This window comes from Rousettus aegyptiacus, unplaced genomic scaffold (genome assembly GCF_014176215.1).
Source record: "Rousettus aegyptiacus isolate mRouAeg1 unplaced genomic scaffold, mRouAeg1.p scaffold_m13_p_12, whole genome shotgun sequence".
Taxonomy (NCBI): domain Eukaryota; kingdom Metazoa; phylum Chordata; class Mammalia; order Chiroptera; family Pteropodidae; genus Rousettus; species Rousettus aegyptiacus.
This window is the reverse complement of record NW_023416287.1, coordinates 13,050,201-13,062,247: the sequence shown is the minus strand read 5'-3', so window position 1 is coordinate 13,062,247 and position 12,047 is coordinate 13,050,201. Positions and strand designations below refer to the sequence as shown.

Below are 12,047 nucleotides of genomic sequence, written 5' to 3'. Positions count from 1 at the left end.
AGCTGCAGTGGGCCTCTTTGATGGGAGCTGGACAAAAAGAGGAACCTCCCAGGCTGCTAAAGAAGGAGCCTGTGATTGGGACAGAGGGCAAGAAATACTTCTGCCTTTTCCTTTCTCCTACCTTTCCATCTCCCACCAGGGCATGCCATTGGCCAAATCCAGCCAGGAGCCAGCTGATGAGAGACTGAGAAATGCAACCTGCAGGAGTCTGTTCCCTGTGAGAGGAAGTCGAGCACAGAAGACAAGAAATGGATCCCAGGATGGACAAACAGCTCCTGGGGTGGACAGAACACCACCCCCATATCCATTAATTAATTAACTAATCATTTCAAAAATTATTCATGGAGCATCTGCTATGTGCCAGGCACTGTGCTAGACACCGAAATACACTGGATCCTTTCTTTTTATATTCATCATAGGAAAGTTTCAGTGGAAACGACTAGAGGGAGTAGATGGGGGGGGTCTAAGTCCACTTTTTGGGTGGGTGGGGGAGTTGGATATAAAGTGAGGGAATAGTTTGAAGCTAACCTTTATGGAATTAATGGTAGATACCAGAGACTTTACATACATTATCTTACTCCATCACTTATTCCTCCAAATAACTCTATAGATTATTATAATAATACCATAATGATGTATTATTTTTATTCTTCGCATTTCACAAATGAAGAAACTGGGCTTCAGAGAGGTAAAACAATTTTCCCATGTTACACAGCCTGTAGGTAGCAGAGCTGGGATTCTATCTCAGGTCTGTCTGACCCTGAACCTCTGTTCTGTCCACACAAGGTCTTATCCCTGCTCTTCTAGCATCTCACAGGTACTACTCCTACAGTTTGTACAAATGGCTGGTCCCCAGCTCTTGCATTATTGTAGCCCCAGAGAGCAGGACTTCCTGGGGGACATCCCACCCAGCAGGGGCTCAGACAAGGTCCAGCACTTGACTCTGAGCTCTGATTGTTAAGCCTTGTCACCAGTGGTTACAAACACTGTAAGCCTTAAAAAAATGAAAATGCATACTGTGAGTTTACTCATTGGTTTTACTAATGGCCTATTGATTTAAAAAAAAATCTCCTTTATTTATTGAGTTATATCACCTCCCGGGGTCTATAGTACTGGGAACAAATTGTGGTTTAAAATGTTGAAAGGTAATTTTCTTTATCATACAATGGAATTTAGAATCTGAAAGCAAAAATGATTGAAAACAAAACAAAATGAAAGAAACAAAGATTTCTTTAAGTTAAATATTCTGAAAGATGAAAGGTGCCAACAGATTATGGCATTTGCCAATCTCTCCTCTTCATTCACTTATTAAGAACACATTTATTGAGCTCCTACTATGTGTGGGCATGTTGAAGGGACTAAGAAAGTATTATCAAAGTGATGCTCATACTAAGGAGTCTGTCAGTATTGCGGAGGAGACAGATTGTACATAGAAGTGGAATTTCAAGGTCTAGGAAAGTGAAGAATAGAGGACTTTGCAGAGTAATATGTGAATGAGGAATTAAAAGTGAGTACGGCTTGACCAGTGGACAGTGAGGAAGGGTCTTTCCCTTCAGAGGGAATGGCAAGAATGAAAGCAGAGATCCTGAAAAAGCAAGCACATTGGGGGAGCTGAAGAGCTTCCTGTCTTACAAGCCTACGGTGTGAAGAGATTAGCAATGGGAGAAGGGACAGAGGAGGTAGGCGGGGGTTAGATTACAGAGGGCTCTCCATGCCATGTTAAGGCACTTCAATGCAAGTAATCATGCTGGGCTCTGCAGGGCATCCAAACACAGACTCTATTTTCTGATACTGTGAAAGGCTATTTTAGTGTGAAATGACCAAGATTCATTCCCACATGAGCTAACCGGTAGCAAGAAGGATAAATGGTGATGTGAGGTATGGAGCTGAGGGTCAGATCTGGGTTCAAGCTAGCTCCATCACTTAGTACGTTAATTGACCTCTCTTAGCCTTGGGTTCCTTAGCAAAAAAGGGCCAATACTATATATAGTTCACCAAATGTTGGGAGGATTAAAATATTGAGAAATTTCAGGCATGAAACTGGTAAGGACATTAAGAGAATGAAAAGAAAAGCCACAGACTGGGAGAAAATATTTGCGGAAGGCATATCTGTTAAAGAACTTGTATCTACAATATACGAAAATACTCTTAAAACTCAACAATAAAGAAAGGAAACTCAACAATAAGAAAAACAAATGACCCAATTTTAAAAACATGGGCAAAAGATCTGAACAGCCACCTTAGCAAAATAGATATACAGGTGGCATGTAAGAATATGAAAAGATGTTCAGCATCATATGTCATTAGAGAATGCAAATTAAAACAAGATACCTCTGAACACCTACTAGAATGGCCAAAATCCAGAACACCAACACCACCAAATTCTGGAGAGGATATGGAGCAACAGGAACTCTCATTCATTGCTGGTGGGAAAGCAAAATTATACAGCCGTCGGAAAGACTAAACATACTCTTGCCATATGATCCAGCAGTTTCTATCTCTGGTATTTACCCCCAGGAGTTGAAAATTTATGTCCACACACACAAAAACCTGCACTTGGATGTTTACAGCAGTTTTAGTCACAACTGCCAAAACCAAGATGTCCTGTAATAGGTGAATGGATGAATAAATTGTGATCTACCCATAAATGGAATATTATTCAGTGATATAAAGAAAAGTTATTAAGCCATGAAGACATGGAAGAAACTTAAATGCATACTGCTAAATGAAAAATGCCACTACGCATAAAAGGCTCGTGTATAATTCTAACTCTGTGGCATTCTGGAAACAGTGAAACTATAGAGACAGTAAAAATATCGGTGGTTGCCAGGGACGTGGAGGAGGGAGGAATAGAGAGATGGAGCACAGGGAATTTTTAGGGCAGTGAAACTATTCTGTATGATACTGTCATGATGGATACCAAAAAACTGTACAACACAAAAGTAAACTCTGAAAACTACGGACTTCGGCTAATTATAATGGATCAATATTGGTTCATCATCTGTAACAAATGTATCACCCTGATTCAAGATATTAATAATAGGGGAAACTGAATGTGGGTGGGAGGGAGGATTCTGCTCATTTTTTTCTGTAAATCTAAAACGGTTCTAAAAAATGTGTAGAGTAGTGTTTGGTACACAGTAAGTCCTTAATAAAACGTGGTTGTTGGCTGGATGAGAGGCAGGTCATGAGCTGATGGCAGAGATGCTTAGAAACTCAGTGCTCCACATTTTCCCTTTGTCCCAAAGGTAAACCTACCTTTGTGCAAAACCCAGAGCTGTGTGTGTACTTGTTAAAGGGCAGGACTCAGCTGTAGGACCGCCAGAAAGGCATTGCACAGAGCAGCAGTGTCCTCATGGTTTATTTATTCCTTGCGGGAGATGCTAATATTATTCTCTGTCCCCTTCCTCGTCTAACTTTATGTAATTAGAAGGATAAGAAATTGTGTTTATTCACATGCGCACGGAGAAAGATGGGGCAGCGGACGATGTGAAGGAGTTTATACAAGGTAATTTACAAGCAGCCCAGAACATTCATTATGCCCTATCTACATTTTGCAAGCTCGAAAAACAGCTAAATTGGCACTCCTGGTTTGATATTCAAGACAAGAAGAATTGAGAAGAGTCATATAGAGGAGAAGCAAACTCCTTGATGGTGATGTAAGAGGAAAGTGCAGGAGCCTGGGCTCCATCAGGCTCTCCGCGGAGGTTGGGAGGCGAGAACGGTTGGCAGCCTGCAGGGGGGCGGGGGGAGGTATGCTACAAAGACTGGAGATCCAAAGAGCCCCCCTGCACACAACTCCAGGGAAACAGAAACATCACCCCTCTGGGGCCAATCTGTTCCTTGGAGTTTTAGGACCAACACCAGTGGTATGTTGGCAAATGTTTAACAAACAGCTCTCTGGAGGAAAAAAAGGCCCTGACCTGTAACGTCTGCTGATTTCTGTGGTATAAATACTCCCACTATGATTGATTTCGAGCTACCAACATGGCAGCAGCTAGCCCACAAAATTCCTGAAAATTTAACAATCTGTTCTTGCAAGCTGGTAAGAATCAGCTCCAGGACTCCACTGACAGAGAATGAAGCCTTACCAGCTCCCACAATACCTTGCCTGATCTGATGGCTTGGGACCTACTTCCCAAGGCAGCCTCATGCCCTGCTCCCCACACACTACTCTCATAATTGTACCCTTCTTTAAGTTGCTCAAATGTACAATGACTGCTCTGACCTCAGGGCCTTTGCATATGTAAAGGAACACCCCCGACCCCACAAGGCTGGCAATACCTCCTTCTTTAGCTTTTAGCTCAATGCTCCTTCCTCAGGAAGTCTCCTGTGATCGCTCCATCCCAGACTCTGAAAGCTCTCTGTACTTTGCTTCTGAGCTCTTACAGCAGTTGTAGTAACTGATTCACCTGTGGCTCTCCTTCAAACCCTATTTAAAGAAGCGCACCCTATTTGTTGAATTCCTCTACAGTGTGTGGCGCGTAGCAGGTGCTCAGTAATTATCTGTTTAATAAACGAGCTCATATTTGTGTCTGAAAGGCTGAGAACCAGAAAGGGGCAGGCCCCTTGCTTACAGCTATACAGTTGGGTTTAGGTAACCTGGCCTGGGACCCCAAGCTCTTTACTCTACACAGGGCTGGCAGAGAGTGTCTGGATCCTGTGCTCGAATTCTTTCTTTCCCTGTAGCGGACTCCTTACCCACCCTGCAGACCCAGCCTGTCCTGTCCCAAGGTTGGAAGCCAATTCTTGCCTTCAGCAGGGAGAGGTAAGGGATTTGGTAGGCTCTGGAGGCAGCCCTGAGGTCTGTCACACATTAACCATATCACCTGCGGCAAGTTACTTACCTTCCTGGAGCCTCAATTTGCCCAACTATAACATCAAAATCATATCTACCTTAGCAGACTGTTGCAAGGATGAAAAGAGGTAAGATATGAAAGTACCTGGGGGTATTGTAAGAAATCCACATAAATGTATAAATTCAGTTTTATTATTCTAGACCAGGGGTTTTCAAAAGATAGCCCTCTGAACAAAAGCATCAGCAACACCTGGGAACTTGTTAGAAATGTATACACTTGAGTCCCAGCCCAGAGCCACTGAATCATAAAATTTTGTTATAGACCCAGCAATCTATATCTTAACAAGCCCTCCAGAAGTTTCTGATCACACTTGGGGTTAAGTGTTCAGACCAGTGTTCAGTTATTTAGTGGAGAGGCGCCCTAACTAGTCAATTTGTTTTGGGAAAGACCGAAATATCTTTCTGGAACTGGGCTGTAAGATTGGAGATCCACCTTGTGTTAGGCGGTGAGGTACAGGAATTTACCCGTATGGAGTGTGTAATATTCCAGGCTCTATTCTAGAGGCCTTATGGATGCTATGCTATCCGATTCTCAGTAATCCTGTGAGGTATATCTCGTTGCCCCATTTTGTGGATGAGAAACTCAAGGTTCCAAGAAGTTTTACAACTTGGGAGAAGGAAGAAGGTTGAGAGCTTTGTTGTAGAGTGAGGGGTCCCTATCCCTCCCGGAACTCCAAGACGCATTATCCCCCAGCCCTCCGACACTGTCTCCTCCCATTGTGTTCCCAGGCCCCCACCCCCCACCCCCCAGGAGCAGGCTCAGTTTTCGCCTTTGCACAGTTCCACCTCTCTAAACAAATCAAAACTCCTCTTCCCTTCCCCCACCATCAACAGGAATCCAATAAATTGCCCTTCTCAAGTCACATCCACTTAAAGAGACCGTCACTTCAGAGAGGTGGGGCTGGGGAGACGCTATCATTTGAATACGTGATGTCCCTTCTACCTGTCTTCTGGGCACTGAGGAGGGTAAAGAAAAGATGCAATTTTTCAGAGAAAAGAGATTTGACTCATTACGATGAATTGTGGAGCTGAAAAATCATTTTCTAGAAGAACTGGAAATGTTAATGGCATCATCTTGCACAAGTGGATAGGGAGGAGGCAGATAATCCCGCGGAGACCGCCTGGGTACCTCATTGAAGATAAAGGTCTGCACATTCAATCTTGATTGAATTACCATTATCAAGAGGGAGGGTGGCTTGGGTATGAGTGGGAAACAGCCCGACATTCTGTGCACCTTCTTGTTCTAGCAACTCCATGCTGGCCGAGGTTGGGCTGCTCTCCTGTGGGGCCCTGCGAGGAGCCACTCCAACAGATGAAGGCTTTCGGGGAGCAGAGGGGCAGAACATTGAGAAGAGTTAGAGAGACAGGGGCCCATCTGATAAATTTGCTGTTTCATACTAAGCGAGCTGCCCAGAGCATATCCCACTAAGCAAGTTTTCCGAAGAAAAAGAAGGCTTCTTATTTGATTTCCTTCAGAAGCAGACTCTGAGACGTGCAAGGAGTCGATTTGGGAGGTGATCCCAGGGAACACTGGGAGGATGGGAAGTGAGATGGAGAAAGGAAGGAATCCAATAGGGGGCGTGTTATCAAGCAAGTTACCACTGAAGACAACTGGACTTAATTTTGTTAGGAAGCTTTGAAAGATAGTGTGAAACAAGCTGTTCCGCCTCAGGGAGAGGGACCTGGGGTACTTACACATCCACCCCATCAGTCATCGGTTGAGGGCTGCCCCTGGGGACACTTAATTTCCTGTCAGTCTGGGCCTGCCCTGCAAGCAGGCAGAGAGAGAGCTCCACTGGTCAGGACAAGTCCTCTGATGGTCAGAGGTACTGCAGATTTCTGCACTGGGATCAGGCTAGAGGGCCACCCTCCAAGACTGCAAAGAACAATGGCGGCCAAGAGTTGAGAGCTCCGAAAGAGGCACCTACTTTGTTAACCCAGTTCTATTTCCCCAGAAATCAGCAGAGAAATATGCTGTAAGCAAAAGCCTCTGGGTTTGTTCTGAGCCCAAGACCTTCCCTGGAAGTCAGAACAGCCTCTCTGATGAGCTCATCCCCGTCTGCCATCTGTTCTGAGGTCGGAGCCCTTACCATGTTCTCCTCCAAGAGCATGATGCGTCTTGATGCAGAGGGGCTCCTGGGTGGGGAGCACGTGGTATCCTGGCAGCACGAGCCCAGGGCTCTGGTGGCGGCTGTCCTACAGACTGACCGATCCAGATTTCTGGACCATTGCTTCTTGCTTGTCAACTCAAAGGGCCGAGACCAAGTCTCATTTAGATTTAAAAGTCTGCACGCCAGATTCAGGTTCAATATTCACCTTCATTTGCCCTCCTTGTGCTGAGAGATGAAGAACTGAGGGTCAGAGAGATGAGCTGACCTTGCTGAAGGTCGCGAATGAGGTAAAGGGCAGAAATGAGACTAGCTTCGGGTCTGCCAAACCCATGTCCAATGCTCTACACCTGAGCCCAGGGCCTGTCTTAAACTGGGGGAAAAGAAGTCTAAGAAGATGTAGATCTCTTGTTTGCCCTTCGGACCCACCCCCAGCCTTCTGGTCTGGGTTCTCTAACCCTGGGACTGATCTCTGTGGACAAGAGGGGTTCTCAAACTCGAGCATGCATCGGTGTCACCTGGTGAGCTTTTAAAAACACAGATGGCTGGGTCTCGCCCCCAGAATTTGATTCAGTAGGTTTGAGATGGGGCTGCTGCAGGAACCACACTTTGAGAATGACTGGACTAGGTCTACAGATTCCTTTGTCCTCCGGCTTCTGGTTGGCTTTAAACCATGGAAAGCATGGGCAGATGACTGGAAAGAGGGGAGAGTGCCATCAGGGTACTTATCCCTTCTGCTCCCTTCGTTGGGTCACCATGGGCTCTCGGCTGCAACCCCACTAATGTCACACCACCAGTGAAATCATCTTCCTCTGGGTCTTGAATCCTCTGTGGCCTGGGGGTGGTCTTTAGCCCCAGGGTACTGCATGATTCCTTGTAGTCTCCCTGCAGCTGACTCAGAGTATTATAAAAAATTTCACTCGATTAAGTTCTCCTCAAATCCCCTATGTGAGGGTCCCATCTGTTTCCTGCTGGGACTCTGCCTGATCCCAGAAGGGGAGCCTCATTTTGCAAAATTTGCAACCCTGAGATCACTTCCATTCCTCAGTATCATTTCCTCCTGCCAGTCTAGGAAGCCCTTTCTAGAACTTCCACATGAGGAATGCTTCGGTATTCTTGAAATTTCCTCTTGTTCACAGTCTCTGCCCAGAGCTACTTGAAAGCAAAGAAATCTTTGTTCTGTTTTCCCCATTCATTTCCTTCCCTTTCGCTTCCTTCCCATTTCCAGTCCCTGGAAACCCGACTGTCTCTGTTACTAAATTCTAAACGGCATCATTGGAAGAAAGGGCTTATTTAGCCAAGGTTTCGCTTTCATTGTTTCATTTGCAGTCAGGGCCCTCCCTCCTTCTCTTCCCCTTTAATCTTTTCTGTTCTCCCTGGCCTGGGCCTTTGTCCTCCACTCCCGCCTCTCAGTGCTCTGGGTTCCTTAAGATGCTAATCACACCTGTTTTCTTCTTATGCCAAGAATATTTCTATTTATCACGCCAGGGCAGACTTCGCCTTTGGGAGGGACACATACAAGGGCAGGAACATTTTCCATTCCTCAGGGCTGTTTCTCGGTTACCTTTCTCATTTCAATTCCAGGACTTCCCTCCCCGCACCTTCTCCCCCACCCCCCACCCACACACTCTCTTGTTTCCCCTGTGTATCTTACGCCGCTTCTGAATCCACTGGCTACCTTGGCACTGACTCAGTACTGAGTACAGACCTGTTTCAGCCCGGTTTTGTTGCCGAGTTATTGACCTTTCAATTGGAAAGAAGATTCAGGTTTATCTAGCCCATCGAGGTGGTGTCATCAGGTGTTTGAATTCTCCCTGCCTCTGTTTGGGTTTCCCCAGAAGTAGATATAAGGTGAGGATTCCAGGGCAAGGAGTTTCCATAGGAGGAGAGGGGCACCAGTGGGAACGGAGGACCTGGAGGCAGCCCAGAGAAGGCAGCTCAGAAAGGGTGAGTTTTCAAGTCCATTCCTACTGTGGGCGTCTGCAGCCCCCTGGAAGAGGAGTAGAACACACAGCCTCACGGGAGGGTGAGTAGGTGGGAGAGACTGCCTTGTGCATGGACGGAGCATCCAGTCCCAGCTTTGGAGAAGGTCCTCAGGCAAAGAGATGAGGATAGGGCAAGATGAGCGTGAACCATGAGGCGCCTTGGGCACACTTTAGGGAGGCGCTCCACCTCGGGGTCCTGCAGACGCAGGGTCGGCAGTTGAGAGGGGAACCTCCTGAATGTTGCACGCTGGGCGCCTCGGCCCCCTGACCCTAGTCCTGGCCCCGGATGCTGGTGTCACTGCACGGTGTGGCGGTGAGGTCGTGGGGCGTGAGTGGGACACTGGCAGCTTCTTCTGCAGCCCCGGTGGTGGGATTCTAATCCCGTTCCTTGGTTTCCCTGTTGCCTGGAATCCTGCTTTCTCAGTCACACCTCTCCCTCTCCTGTGACTCATCTCTTTTCTCTTTTCATTCAGGTTCAGGATCTCTTGCCTTGCTGGAAGACATCCTGGGGTCATCCTGATCCAGCTTTCCTCCATCCATCATTTCTGGGTGTTCTCTATTTTATTTGGAAAGCCAGAAGGGAGAGACCCACGACTCAAGCCCTTTGGGATCATGCGGAGACCCCATGCTTTCCAACATCCAGTTCCTACTTACTGAGCACCAACTAAAGGCCAGGTTTTGGGACATAGAAATGTCAGACGGTCATGGTCCTGCTGTCACAGAGCAGGTGAGGGAGTTAGGCAGTCAAAAGATAATCATCCAAATGGCTCTCAAATTATAATGTTGACTAGGGCTAAGGAGAAGACAAGCATTGTGTTCTAGGAGTAAATAATGGGGTTATGACCAAATTCAAAAGATCAGAACAATTCCTTGAGGAGTAAGACCTGAAGAAAAAGTAGAATTAGTAGAGCAAAGAGAGGGGAGAAGGGCATTTTGAGAGAACAGAATGCACAAAAGCCCTGTGGCACGGATGAGCATGGAAAGCTCAAGGGAGTGAAGGAAGGCCAGTGTGCCGTGATCGAGATCATCGAGGAGACGGAAAGGAGCCTGGAGAGGCAGCTAAGAGACTTTGGATGAGGAGCATTCAAGGGCCAAGGGAAAACATCTGAAGGGTTTCATCAGAAGATGACATGGTCCAGTTCATGTTTGAGGAGGTCTCCCGGGCTTCTGTCAGAGATCAGAGAGGTAGAAAGTTGAGGGCCAAGTTAGATGTGGAGCAACCAAGAAGGAGGCTGGACCAAGCCCAGGTGAGAGCTGAAGCCTTGGCCAAGGTACTGAGAGCAGTGGGTGGATGATAAGGTCTGGAGAGATGTATAGCTTGGCTTGGCTTCCCACCCTCGGTCCCCACAGGCTTTGCACAGTTACCTGGCCCAGCCTGGATATCTCTGTCTCTCAGGCAGGCAAGGTCTCTTCACTGTTCTCTAGTCATTTATTTTTTTCTTATCTGGATGCCACTACTGGTAGGAAGACATCCTTATACCCGTTTTACAGAGCTAAGACTAAGGCTTAGAGTAATCACACAAGAGTTCACAGCCTAGAATTTAGTGACCAGATCTGAACTTATAATCTGATAGAGGGGAACAGGCAAGTGACCAGATATTTTAGGGAAGGTTCCTTGAGCAGAGGATGGTCAGAGTGAGCAGCCACCTGTGCTCAAAGGGGGAGCCCCTTGGATGACGAGACTGAGTGTCCCAGTGCCCGGCACAGGCCCGGCTCTGAGGAGGCCCATGAACCATGGGTCTTAATACAGATGTCATTGTTTGAACATCTCTTTCCAACACTTCCCTTGCAAGGAATCTTGCTGTCTGCACATCTTCTAAGAGACAAATTATAAACGTTTTCTGATTAGTTCTACCATTCATAGCCCATTCCTAAATCAGAACAGGAAACAGCTAAGCTAAAACGTCTGCTTCTTTTCTTCCTTTACAAGCTGCCTGGATCTTATACTTTCTTCCTCCAAGCTTTTTCTTAGGCAATGTCTAGACATTTAAACAAAACAAAGCACTGAGCTATGCTAGAAATAATTTGCTATCCATAATCTTTTTTTTCTTTTTATTTCTTCCTTTTTTATTTTATTTTATTTTTTTTAAATTTTGGCTGAATTGGGCTACTCTGAGAGCTGAGACCAAGGAATGCTATGCACCCAATTGGTGAGATGTCAAAAGGTGCAGCTTGGCCACACTGTGGCAGACAGAGGCTTTTGTAGATGCCTATTCTTGTGAGAACATACATTCAGCATCTTGTATAAGGAACTTTGCCCTCTCTGCATCACGTTGCTTTGGAGTCTGTTCTCACCCGTATATGGCAGTGACAACACTCACGTGTGACCAGTGCGTGGTATTTCGTTATGTGGCAGTCCTTCTGTCTCCCTCTCCCCTCTGAACTCAATACTGCATACCAGTTACACAAAAGCATCGCATTGATTTCGTTCAAGCCTCATCCTCCCTTTCTGGGACCATTACAGGAGCCTTCTGATTGGTCCCTCTGCCTCCAGCCTCTCCCAATCTAATCAACCCTCCCAATCATCTTTCCAAAATGGGCATCTGATCATGTATTCCTCCCCTAACTGGCTTATTCCATGACTGGACATAGGTATTCAGTGAATTCTGCTTAAAATATGGTGAAATGAGATATCCATACTGCTTACCAAGGACTCTGAGAAAGTTAACTCTATGGCTAAGAGTGGCAATGGTGCCCAGGCACTGTGTCAAGAGTTTTATGTATTTTTTTTTCAATGACCCTATTTTCATCATTTTAAAGGTGAGGAAAGTGAAGTTTATAGAGGTCGGGTAACTTGCCCAGGGCCCCACAGCTGGGATAGAAGCCGAGACAGTTTCATTTCAGAGGGCTCTCACTCCTCTGCAGCGCTGCCTTCATTAAATCACACATCAGAGCGACTACAGGATTGCTAAAACTCATGGGTGAGCAAGAGGCAATGTCCTTCCACGGTTCCCCTAGCTCTGCACAAAACACACGTTCCTCCTCCAGGCTCAGCGCCATCAAATGCCTGTGCCAGTGCAGGCCCTGAATGGCAAGCACTCACCTTAGGGTCTCTGCCCCAATAGCAGTAAGGTCTAGTGATGCCCGAAACCCTGC

At 46.4% G+C, this 12,047-nt stretch overlaps 1 protein-coding gene across 18 annotated transcripts in view; it reads right to left on the bottom strand.

Moving 5' to 3' along the window:
* The window catches only part of PTPRT (protein tyrosine phosphatase receptor type T), a 918,720-nt gene that overhangs the window by 46,651 nt on the left and 860,022 nt on the right, over positions 1-12,047 (bottom strand). The gene's annotated exons all lie outside the window — the stretch shown is intronic.